This window comes from Oncorhynchus gorbuscha, linkage group LG12 (assembly GCF_021184085.1).
Source record: "Oncorhynchus gorbuscha isolate QuinsamMale2020 ecotype Even-year linkage group LG12, OgorEven_v1.0, whole genome shotgun sequence".
NCBI classification, from domain to species: Eukaryota; Metazoa; Chordata; class Actinopteri; order Salmoniformes; family Salmonidae; genus Oncorhynchus; species Oncorhynchus gorbuscha.
In genome coordinates this window covers 4338633-4349681 of record NC_060184.1, presented here as the reverse complement: position 1 = coordinate 4349681, position 11049 = coordinate 4338633, and positions in this window count along the sequence as shown.

The window sequence follows — 11049 nt, the reverse complement described above, 5'->3', positions numbered from 1 at the left end:
AATTATAAACACAACATAATATTTAGCTATAAACACAACATAATATTTAGCTATAAACACAATGTAATTAGCGTATACATTGTCATGGATCTCATCTGCATACAGCATATACATTATCATAGATCTCATCTGCATACGGTGTATACATTATCACGGATCTAATCCGTATACATTATCACGGATCTAATCCGTATACATTATCACGGATCTGCATCTCAAATTGTACCCTATTCCTTACATAGTCCACTCCTTTTGACCAGAGCCCCCATAGGGAATAGGATGCCTTTTGAGATGCATTCCCCTTGTGTTTTTGCTCTTTGTTCATGCAGCTCGTTATTAATTTAAGTAATTCAGGAATATTGCAAGATTCACATATACTTCTTGGTTAGGCCACATGGGATTAAAGCAAGCATTCCACTGGTCATTAGTCTCTGTCCTCGACCAACCAGAACACAGATTATAGTCGATACTGTTCCATACAGGAAGGGGGAGTAAAGTCATTGTTTTGAGGACTTATTGATCCATTGGCAAAAACTCTGAAATCATTATCTTTTTTTAAACCATCAAATACTGTTTGATGTTTTATTGTAAAAAATGAGCGATCCAAACAATGTAGATGTTATGTGGGATATTTATGGTTCTGAAAATACTAACTGGATTAGTGAAATATTTGAGTGTCTGCCGGGGTCCAGTTTCCTGTCTGCTCAGCGCAGCAGTTTTTCCCCCGCAGTATCAGAGATGAGCCTAATGGATGTCCCCAGGCGTAGTGAGAGAAGAGCCACACACCAAGTCTCCACCTTCCCTTCCTCCTTTCTCTCTTTCCCCCTCTCCCCTCCATCCCGTCTCTCATTCCCCTCCATCCCTCTCCTGAGAGTGATTTCACAGGCAGTTTGAAAGTACCCCCTAGGCTAACCATCATCCCCAATCCCTGCTAGAGCCCATGTAGTTGGACCCCATCAGCTCTATAGCCCCAGTCTATCGGTAGACCAGAGAGGAGGGAGACCATTGTTATTGTCCAGTTACAGACAGTATAGATTTTTTTTCTCTCTGGGTTTTGAAGTTGGAAAGTTTTTGTCCTAATGGCACCTCACCTGCAGCTCTGTTGTGTTGCTAGCTCCCACCTTGTTAGAAGTTTAAGTCATTTCAGCGAAGATCTGAGGCTGCAGAAAACTTTCAGGATGAGACACACAGACCAAGGCCCCAAATAGAGCAAAACACATCCTCACTTACAGTCTGAAAGACACAGTGAGGAAGACACATGAAGAAAGAGAGGAAGATGAACACCTCAGGAAGGAGGAGTGGTGGATGAGGGTCGGTAAACATAACTAACCTCCTCCACAGAGCCCCGGGAAGTAGGAGTGGTGGACGAGGGTCGGTAAACATAGCTAACCTCCTCCACAGAGCCCCGGGAAGGAGGAGTGGTGGACGAGGGTCGGTAAACATAGCTAACCTCCTCAACAGAGCCCCGGGAAGGAGGAGTGGTGGACGAGGGTCGGTAAACATAGCTAACCTCCTCAACAGAGCCCCGGGAAGGAGGAGTGGTGGACGAGGGTCGGTAAACATAGCTAACCTCCTCCACAGAGCCCCGGGAAGGAGGAGTGGTGGACGAGGGTCGGTAAACATAGCTAACCTCCTCCACAGAGCCCCGGGAAGGAGGAGTGGTGGACGAGGGTCGGTAAACATAGCTAACCTCCTCCACAGAGCCCCAGTAAGGAGGAGTGGTGGACGAGGGTCGGTAAACATAGCTAACCTCCTCCACAGAGCCCCGGGAAGGAGGAGTGGTGGACGAGGGTCGGTAAACATAGCTAACCTCCTCCACAGAGCCCCGGGAAGGAGGAGTGGTGGACGAGGGTCGGTAAACATAGCTAACCTCCTCCACAGAGCCCCGGGAAGGAGGAGTGGTGGACGAGGGTCGGTAAACATAGCTAACCTCCTCCACAGAGCCCTGGGAAGGAGGAGTGGTGGACGAGGGTCGGTAAACATAGCTAACCTCCTCCACAGAGCCCCAGGAAGGAGGATAGGGTAGGCGTTGTGTGCCTTGTGCAGCCTATAGATAAGACTCCTTCTGCTGAGGAGCAGGCTGGCCGGCTATCAGTCCTCTTCCTGCTCCCTCTCTCTACTCTCCCTTGGTGGGAGCCGGGCCGGGAACACAGGGAGGTTCCAAAGAGAGAGTGCGAGAGAGATATGCAGAGAGAGGGGTAGGTGGGAGAGATAGAGCGAGAGAAATGTGTGGGAGAGAGAATGGGGATAGAGAGAGGGGGATAGAGAAAGGGGGAAAGAGAGGGGGGATAGAGAGAAATGGGGATCGAGAGAGAGGGGGATAGAGAGATAAAGGGGGATAGAGAGAGAGGGGGACAGAGAGAGAAAGGGGGATAGAGAGAGAGGGGGATAGAGAGATAGGGAATAGAGGGAAGGGGGATAGAGAGAAATGGGGATCGAGAGAGAGGGGGATAGAGAGAAAGGGGGATAGAGAGAGAAGGGGATAGAGAAAGAAGGGGATGGAGAGAGAGGGAATAGAGAGAAAGGGGGATAGGGAGAGAAGGTGATAGAGAGAGGGGGTTGAGAGAAAAGGGGATAGAGAGAGAAGGGGATAGAGAGAGGGGTTGAGAGAGAAAGAGGGATAGAGAGAAAGGGGGATAGAGAGAGAGGGGGATAGAGAGAAAGGGGGATAGAGAGAAAGGGATAGAGAGAGAGGGGATAGAGGGATAGAGAGAAAGGGGATAGAGAGAGAAGGGGATAGAGAATTGAGAGAGAAAGGGGGATAGCGAGAGAAGGGGATAGAGAGAGGGGGTTGAGAGAGAAAGAGGGATAGAGAGAAAGGGGATAGAGAGAGAGGGGAATAGAGAGAAAGGGGGATAGAGAGAGAAGGGGATAGAGAGAGGGGGTTGAGAGAGAAAGAGGGATAGAGAGAGGGGATTGAGAGAGGGGGTTGAGAGAGGGGGTTGAGAGAGAAAGGGGGATAGAGATGGGGGTCAATGGTCAATCAAGGGAAAGGTTCAACATGATTTATTAGCCACTTTTTCACTGACTAAACTATGTTTTAAATACTTTGCCTGTATATAAAATATACCAGTCTAAAGATTCTCAGACAGTGATTAAGTTATTTAAGGAAACTAAAAATGAATCAGAACTTGTCACATGGTAAATACGTCCCACATACAGTATATCAAGTGCTACTTTTAATTATGCCATGTCAGCAACTCTGCTAGTGTCATGGGATCAATACCTACTTATTCAACTCTCCTAGTGTTATGGGATCAATACCTACTTATTCAACTCTCCTAGTGTTATAGGATCAATACCTACTTATTCAACTCTCCTAGTGTCATGGGATCAATACCTACTTATTCAACTCTCCTAGTGTTATGGGATCAATACCTACTTATTAAACTCTCCTAGTGTTATGGGATCAATACCTACTTATTCAACTCTCCTAGTGTTATGGGATCAACACCTACTTATTCAACTCTGCTGGTGTCATGGGATCAATACCTACTTATTCAACTCTCCTACTGTTATTTAATCAATATCTACTTATTCAACTCTGCTAGTGTCATTGGATCAATACCTACTTATTCAACTCTGCTAGTGTCATTGGATCAATACCTACTTATTCAACTCTGCTAGTGTCGTTTGATAAATTCCTACTTATTCAACTCTGCTAGTGTTATGGGATAAATTCCTACTTATTCAACTCTCCTAGTGTTATGGGATAAATTCCTACTTATTCAACTCTGCTAGTGTTATGGGATAAATTCCTACTTATTCAACTCTGCTAGTGTCATGGGATCAATATCTACTTATTCAACTCTGCTAGTGTTATGGGATCAATATCTACTTATTCAACTCTGCTAGTGTCATGGGATCAATATCTACTTATTCAACTCTGCTAGTGTTATGGGATAAATTCCTAGCTATTCAACTCTGCTAGTGTTGTTTGATAAATTCCTACTTATTCAACTCTGCTAGTGTTATGGGATCAATACCTACTTATTCAACTCTGCTAGTGTCATGGGATCAATATCTACTTATTCAACTCTGCTAGTGTCATGGGATCAATATCTACTTATTCAACTCTGCTAGTGTCATTTAATCAATATCTACTTATTCAACTCTGCTAGTGTCATGGGATCAATACCTACTTATTCAACTCTGCTAGTGTTATGGGATAAATTCCTACTTATTCAACTCTGCTAGTGTTATGGGATAAATTCCTACTTATTCAACTCTGCTAGTGTCATGGGATCAATATCTACTTATTCAACTCTGCTAGTGTTATGGGATCAATATCTACTTATTCAACTCTGCTAGTGTCATGGGATCAATACCTACTTATTCAACTCTGCTAGTGTCATGGGATCAATACCTACTTATTCAACTCTGCTAGTGTTATGGGATGTCACGGGATCACAATGTTGTGATACAATAATGTAAAATTCCAATATCGTATCACTGACACGATCTACACGTTAATATACACTAAGTGCACATCAGGAATAGCCTGAATTCGTCATCTTGACCCACTCATCCAGGTGTCCCTGGCAGCTACTACCATACGCCGTTTAAAGGGAATTCAATAAGTTGTCTAAATGGCATCTATGTCTCAAGGCTTAAAAGACTTCATCTACACTGACTGAAGTGGATTTAACAAGTGACAATAAGGGATCAGAGCTTTCACCTGGTCAGTCTATGTCCTGAGAAGAGCAGGTGTTCCTAATGTTTTGTACACTCTGTGTATAGTACCATAGGTACAGTGGCTTGCGACAGTTTTCAACCCCCTTGGCATTTTTTCTATTTTGTTGCCTTACAATATGGAATTAAAATGGATTTGTATAATTTGATTTACACAACATGCCTACCACTTTGAAGATGCAAAATATGTTTTTTATTGTGAAATAACTAATAACAAAGTCAATACTTTGTAGAGTCATAGCAAATACAGCTGCAAGTCTCTTGGGTTATGTCGCCATAAGATTGGCACATTTAGCCACTGGGATTTTTGCCCATTATTCAAGGAAAAACTGCTCCAGCTCCTTCAAGTTGGATGGGTTCCGCTGGTGTACAGCAATCTTTAAGTCATACCACAGATTCTCAATTGGATTGAGGTCTGGGATTTGAATAGGTCATTCCAAGACATTTAAATGTTTCCCCTTAAAACCACAACAGTGTTGCTTTAGCAGTATGCTTAGGGTCATTGTCCTGCTGGAAGGTGAACCTCCGTCTCAATCTCAAATCTCTGGAAGACTGAAACAGGTTTCCCTCAAGAATTTCCCTGTATTTAGCGCCACCCATCAACATTCTAACCAGTTTCCCAGTCCCTGCCGATGAAAAACATCCCCACAGCATGATGCTGCCACCACCTTGCTTCACTGTGGAGATGGTGTTCTCGGGGTGATGAGAGGTGTTGGGTTTGCACCAGACATAGTGTTTTCTTTGATGGCCAAAAAGCTTAATTTTAGTCTCATCTGATTAGAGTAACTTCTTCCATATGTTTGGGGAGTCTCCCATATGCCTCTTTTTAAGCAATGGCATTTTCTGGCCACTCTTCTGTAAAGCCCAGCTCTGTGGACTGTATGGCTTAAAGTGGTCCTATAGACAGATAGTCCAATCTCTGCTGTGGAGCTTTGCAGCTCCTTCAGGGTTATCTTTGGTCTCTTTGTTGCCTTTCTGATTAATACCCTCCTTAACTGGTCCATGAGTTTTGGTGGGCGACCCTCTCTTGGCAGGTTTGTTGTGGTGCCATATTCTTTCCTATTTTTTAATAATGGATTCAATTTAGGGGCTTATTTAGGGGCTTATTGAGGGGCTTCATAGCATAGGGGGTGAATACATATGCCAGCACAACTTTTCCGATTTAAAAAATTAGTTTTTAAAGTTTTTTTACTTCACCAATTTTGATTATTTTGTGTTTGTCCATTACATGAAATACAAATAAATATCCATTTAAATTACAGGTTGTAATGCCACAAAACAGGAAAAACGCCAAGGAGGGTGAATACTTACGCATGGCACTGTATATGACATAGGGTATATGACATAGGGTATATGACATAGGGTATATGACATAGGGTATATGACATAGGTTATATGACATAGGGTATATGACATAGGGTATATGACATAGGTTATATGACAGGCATCACCCTGTCACCTACACAGCCACCCCACCATAGCGCCAGCAGCTACCTGCAGCTAACTCCAGCTACCTCCAGCTACCTCCAGCTACCTGCAGCTACCTGCAGCTACCTCCAGCTAACTCCAGCTACCTCCAGCTAACTCCAGCTACCTCCAGCTACCTGCAGCTACCTCCAGCTAACTCCAGCTGCCTCCAGCTAACTCCAGCTGCCTCCAGCTGCCTCCAGCTACCTGCAGCTGCCTCCAGCTGCCTCCAGCTACCTCCAGCTACCTGCAGCTGCCTCCAGCTGCTTCCAGCTAACTCCAGCTGCCTCCAGCTGCCTCCAGCTAACTACAACTACCTCCAGCTACCTGCAGCACCCTCCAGCTACCTCCAGCTACCTGAACATATTATCTGTGAGGGTCATGACCCCAGCTGGTGATGTTACGTGGGTTGTCCTTCCAGTGGTGTCAAACCTGCAGTCCATCCATAGACCTCTCTGTGATCCATTACTCTGAGCTCAGGTAGACCTGCAGTCCATCCATAGACCTCTCTGTGATCCATTACTCTGAGCTCAGGTAGACCTGCAGTCCATCCATAGACCTCTCTGTGATCCATTACTCTGAGCTCAGGTATACCTGCAGTCCATCCATAGACCTCTCTGTGATCCATTACTCTGAGCTCAGGTAGACCTGCAGTCCATCCATAGACCTCTCTGTGATCCATTACTCTGAGCTCAGGTAGACCTGCAGTCCATCCATAGACCTCTCTGTGATCCATTACTCTGAGCTCAGGTAGACCTGCAGTCCATCCATAGACTTCTCTGTGATCCATTACTCTGAGCTCAGGTAGAGCCCACTATCACCTGCCTCCCCCTTCTCCCTGCCTCCCCCTTCTCCTCCCACCTCTCCCCTTCTCCCTGCCTCCCCTTCTCCCTGCCTCCCCTTCTCCCCCACCTCTCCCCTTATCCCTGCCTCCCCTTCTACCTGCCTCCCCCTTCTCCCTGCCTCCCCTTCTCCCTGCCTCCCCCTCCTCCTCCCACCTCTCCCCTTCTCCCTGCCTCCCCCTCCTCCTCCCACCTCTCCCCTTCTCCCTGCCTCCCCTTCTCCCTGCCTCCTCCTCTATTCCTTCCTCTCCCTTCTCCTCCGGCCTCTCCCCCTTCTCCCGTCTCCTCCCGCCTCTCCTCCTTCTACCTGCCTCCCCCTTCTCCTCCCGCCTCTCCACTTTCTCCCGGTGCCCCCCTTTTCTGCCTGCCTCCTCCTTTCCTCCTCCTCTATTCCTTCCTCCCCCTTCTCCTCATAGCTTCTCCCCTTTGCCTCCTCCTGTTAGCCCCTTCTCCTCCTGTCCCCCTCCTCTGGTCCATGACACAATTACTCACAAGAAGACAAACGACAGGCTCTTGCTGCTGGTATCAGAGAGTCCAGCCACTTCTAAATGAAGGTGCTTTGGCAGCGCTGCTATGGCTCCTTATACTTCCCCCTCTCCATCTCCCCAGTCTCTCGCTCCCCATCATGCTTATCGGCAGGCGAGCAGTGCCCCTAGCCACCCCCTCCTCCACCCCCAGCCTCCCTCCTCTGTCACCCCCAGCCTTTTTCCTCTCTGTCCCCCTCCTCAGGGGTTTAGTTAGGGGAGACACATGGACGACCAGCCTGGTTGATTTATCTCCCCTGCCCCTCTAGCCCCTTCGCCTGGCCCCCACCCTCGGCTCCCAGCCCCAGGTACCAGCCCCCAGCCTGGCCCCCACCCTCGGCTCCCAGCCCCGGGTACCAGCCCCCAGCCTGGCCACCACCTTCACCAGGCTGAAACAGCCGACGAGGCTCCAAAGACTCCAGTGGTTCCGCACAGCATTAGCTGGAGTAAACCTTCCTGCAGGTGAAAAATGTCCTGTGATTGGCTAATTAATCAGTCAAACGGGAGCGACGCGGCCTCTGACTGGAGGGACCGAAGCAGGCGCCCGCAAAGGGCCCGCTGATAAATAGTCTCCCTGCCGATTCATACATCAACCAAAGTTAGTCATTTTTCTAAAGCCCAAAGATGCCTGTGAAAGTAGCGGGAAAGGGGAAGGAATCTCCGCCGATGTAAACCTACAGTTATTATTTACTTCGCCCGCTTTATTTATATGTTTTGGTCAATGTGGAGAAACGACTCCTCTACTCGACAGATAATTTAAAAAATAAAATAAAAATTTTGGGGGGGATGTCTCACTTTTTGGAACCTTGTGTCTCACTGTTCTTTTACCTTAGACGAGAAAAAAAAATCTGCTGAATGGAGAATATTCATTGAAATCGCTTTTTATAACACAACTAGGATGAATCTACAGTGTGTGCGGTGCACAGATTAGTCTCTGATGTGTTTAAATGATAATTTGACCGACACTGAGCGTACCTAGGTAAGGGAAACAGTACAACCCTATAGGATCATGAATACCCCCCCCCCCCCCCCATCTCCTTTGTGCAAATTTATTTTAATGCAAATTCAGTCTAGATTCTTGGATTGGCACATTCATTTCACTCCGGTATGCTGTCCGGTACCTCTGTATATTTGCAGAGAGATCATTTACAGGACTGGTTGTTGTATGTACAGAACCAATCAACAGTTTGGACACACCTACTCATTCAAGGGTTTTTCTTTATTTTATTTTTTATTTTATTTTTTATTTTAATTTTATTTTGTATATTGTAGAATACAAGGGAATACATCAAAACTATGAAATAATGTAGTAAACAAAAAAGTGTTAAACAAATATTTTATATTTGAGATTCTTCAAAGTATCCACCCGTTGCCTTTATGACAGCTTTGCACACTCCTGGAATTCTCTTAACCAGCTTCATGAGGTAGTTACCTGGAATTCATTTCATTTAATTTCAATTAAAAGGTGTGCCTTGTTAAAAGTTCATCTGTGTCATTTCTTTCCTTCTTAAAATGCGTTTGAGCCAATCAGTTGGGTTGGTATACAGAGGATAGTCCTATTTGGTAAAAGACCAAGTCCATATTACACCAAGAACAGCTCAAATAAGCAAAGAGAAGTGACAGTCCATCATTAATTTAAGATATGAAGGTCAGTCAATAGCGAACATTTCAAGGACTTTGAAAGTCCCTTCAAGTGCAGTCGCAAAAACCATCAAGAGCTATGATGAAACTGGCTCTCATGAGGACCACCACAGGAAAGGAAGACCCAGAGTTACCTCTGTTGCAGAGGATAAGTTCATTAGAGTTACCAGCCTCAGAAATTACAGCTTCAAATAAATGCTTCACAGAGTTCAAGCAACAAACACATCTCAACATCAACTGTTTAGAGGAGACTGTGTGAATCAGACCTTCATGGTCAAATTACTGCAAAGAAACCACTACTGAAGGTCTCCAATAAGAAGAAGAGACTTGCATCGGCCAAGAAACACAAGCAATGGACATTAGACTGGTGTAAATCTGTCCTTTGGTCTGATGAGTCCAAATATGCGATTTTTGGTTACAACTGCTGTGTTTTTTGAGACGCAGAGTAGTTGAACGGATGATCTAGGCATGTGTATTTCCCACCGTGAAGCATGGAGGAGGAGGTGTGGTTGTGTGGGGGTGCTTTGCTGGTGACACTGTCTGTGATTTATTTAGAATTAAAGGCACACTTAACTAGCATGGCTACCACAGCATTCTGCAGTGATATGCCATTCCATCTGGTTTGCGCTTACAGGGACTATCATTTGTTTTTCATAAGGACAATGACCCAAAACACACCTCAAGGTTGTAAGGGCTATTTGACCAAGGAGAGTGATGGAGTGCTGCATCAGATGACCTGACCTCCACAATCACCCGACCTCTACCCAATTGAGATGGTTTTGGGATGAGTTGGACCTCAGAGTGAACGAAAATCAGCCAACAAGTGCTTAGCATATGTGGGAACTCCTTCAAGACTGTTGGAAAAGCATTCCAGGTGAAGCTGGTTGAGAGAATGCCAAGAGTGTGCAAAGCTGTCATCAAGGCAAAGGGTGGCTACTTTAGAAATGCTTAACACTTTTTTGGTTACTACATGATTCCATAATATGTGTTATTTCATAGGTTTGATGTCTTCACTATTATTCTACAATGCAGAAAATAGTTTACAAATGATTTTTTTTCACTTCAATGATTAGGTGTGTCAACTTCTGGCTGGTACAATATATTGATGTCGTGCAAAGTTGATTGCACCTTGAAATGGCAAAACCATTTGTGCTTTTTTTTGGTGCTTTTTGACTGATTTATAATTTGGAGGTAAACGATTACCCAGCATTATCTAAGTTTATATTGATAAGCTTGTGTATCAGAACATAGAATCTCTATTTATTTACCTGGTTAGTTTTGTAGATTCCACTTACGCTGCTCTGCTCAACATAACATACCTGGATGATGGTGATTGATAGTCCTAGCAGTTAGTTAGTGAGTGATTGAGTGAGTTAGTTAGTGAGTTAGCGAGTAGAGAGTTGGCTGGCTGCGTGGGCCTGGCTGGTTCTAGGGCCCACTAGGTTCCATCTAGGCGGTCGGTACGGACTGCTCCTCCTGGGGGTCGTGCTGACCTACCTGCCCTCTCCCACTCCCACTCCCTGCTCCGACCACAAAGAGGCCAGGCCTCGGCTCCTGATGCCCACTCCCTCTGCCCACGCCCGTCCACATGAAGGATGACTAGTGGGGGGAGGATCCCAGGCAACGCAGGCTAAAGGAAGAAAAAGGATAAGGAAAAGGGTGATGCAAGGGGAGCAGGAGGGATGGAGCAGGTTGGAGGTTTGGCATTGAGGCATTTGGTCTGGCAGGCAGGCAGGGCACACATGAGTCCACAGGTGGAGTCCACAGAGCCCCTGCACTCTGAAACATTGTTGATCATAAGATGTATTATATATCTAGTAGTTAAGTTTATTTTACAAATAGTAGTATGGTTTGTTATATATCTAGTAGTAAAGTTTATTTTA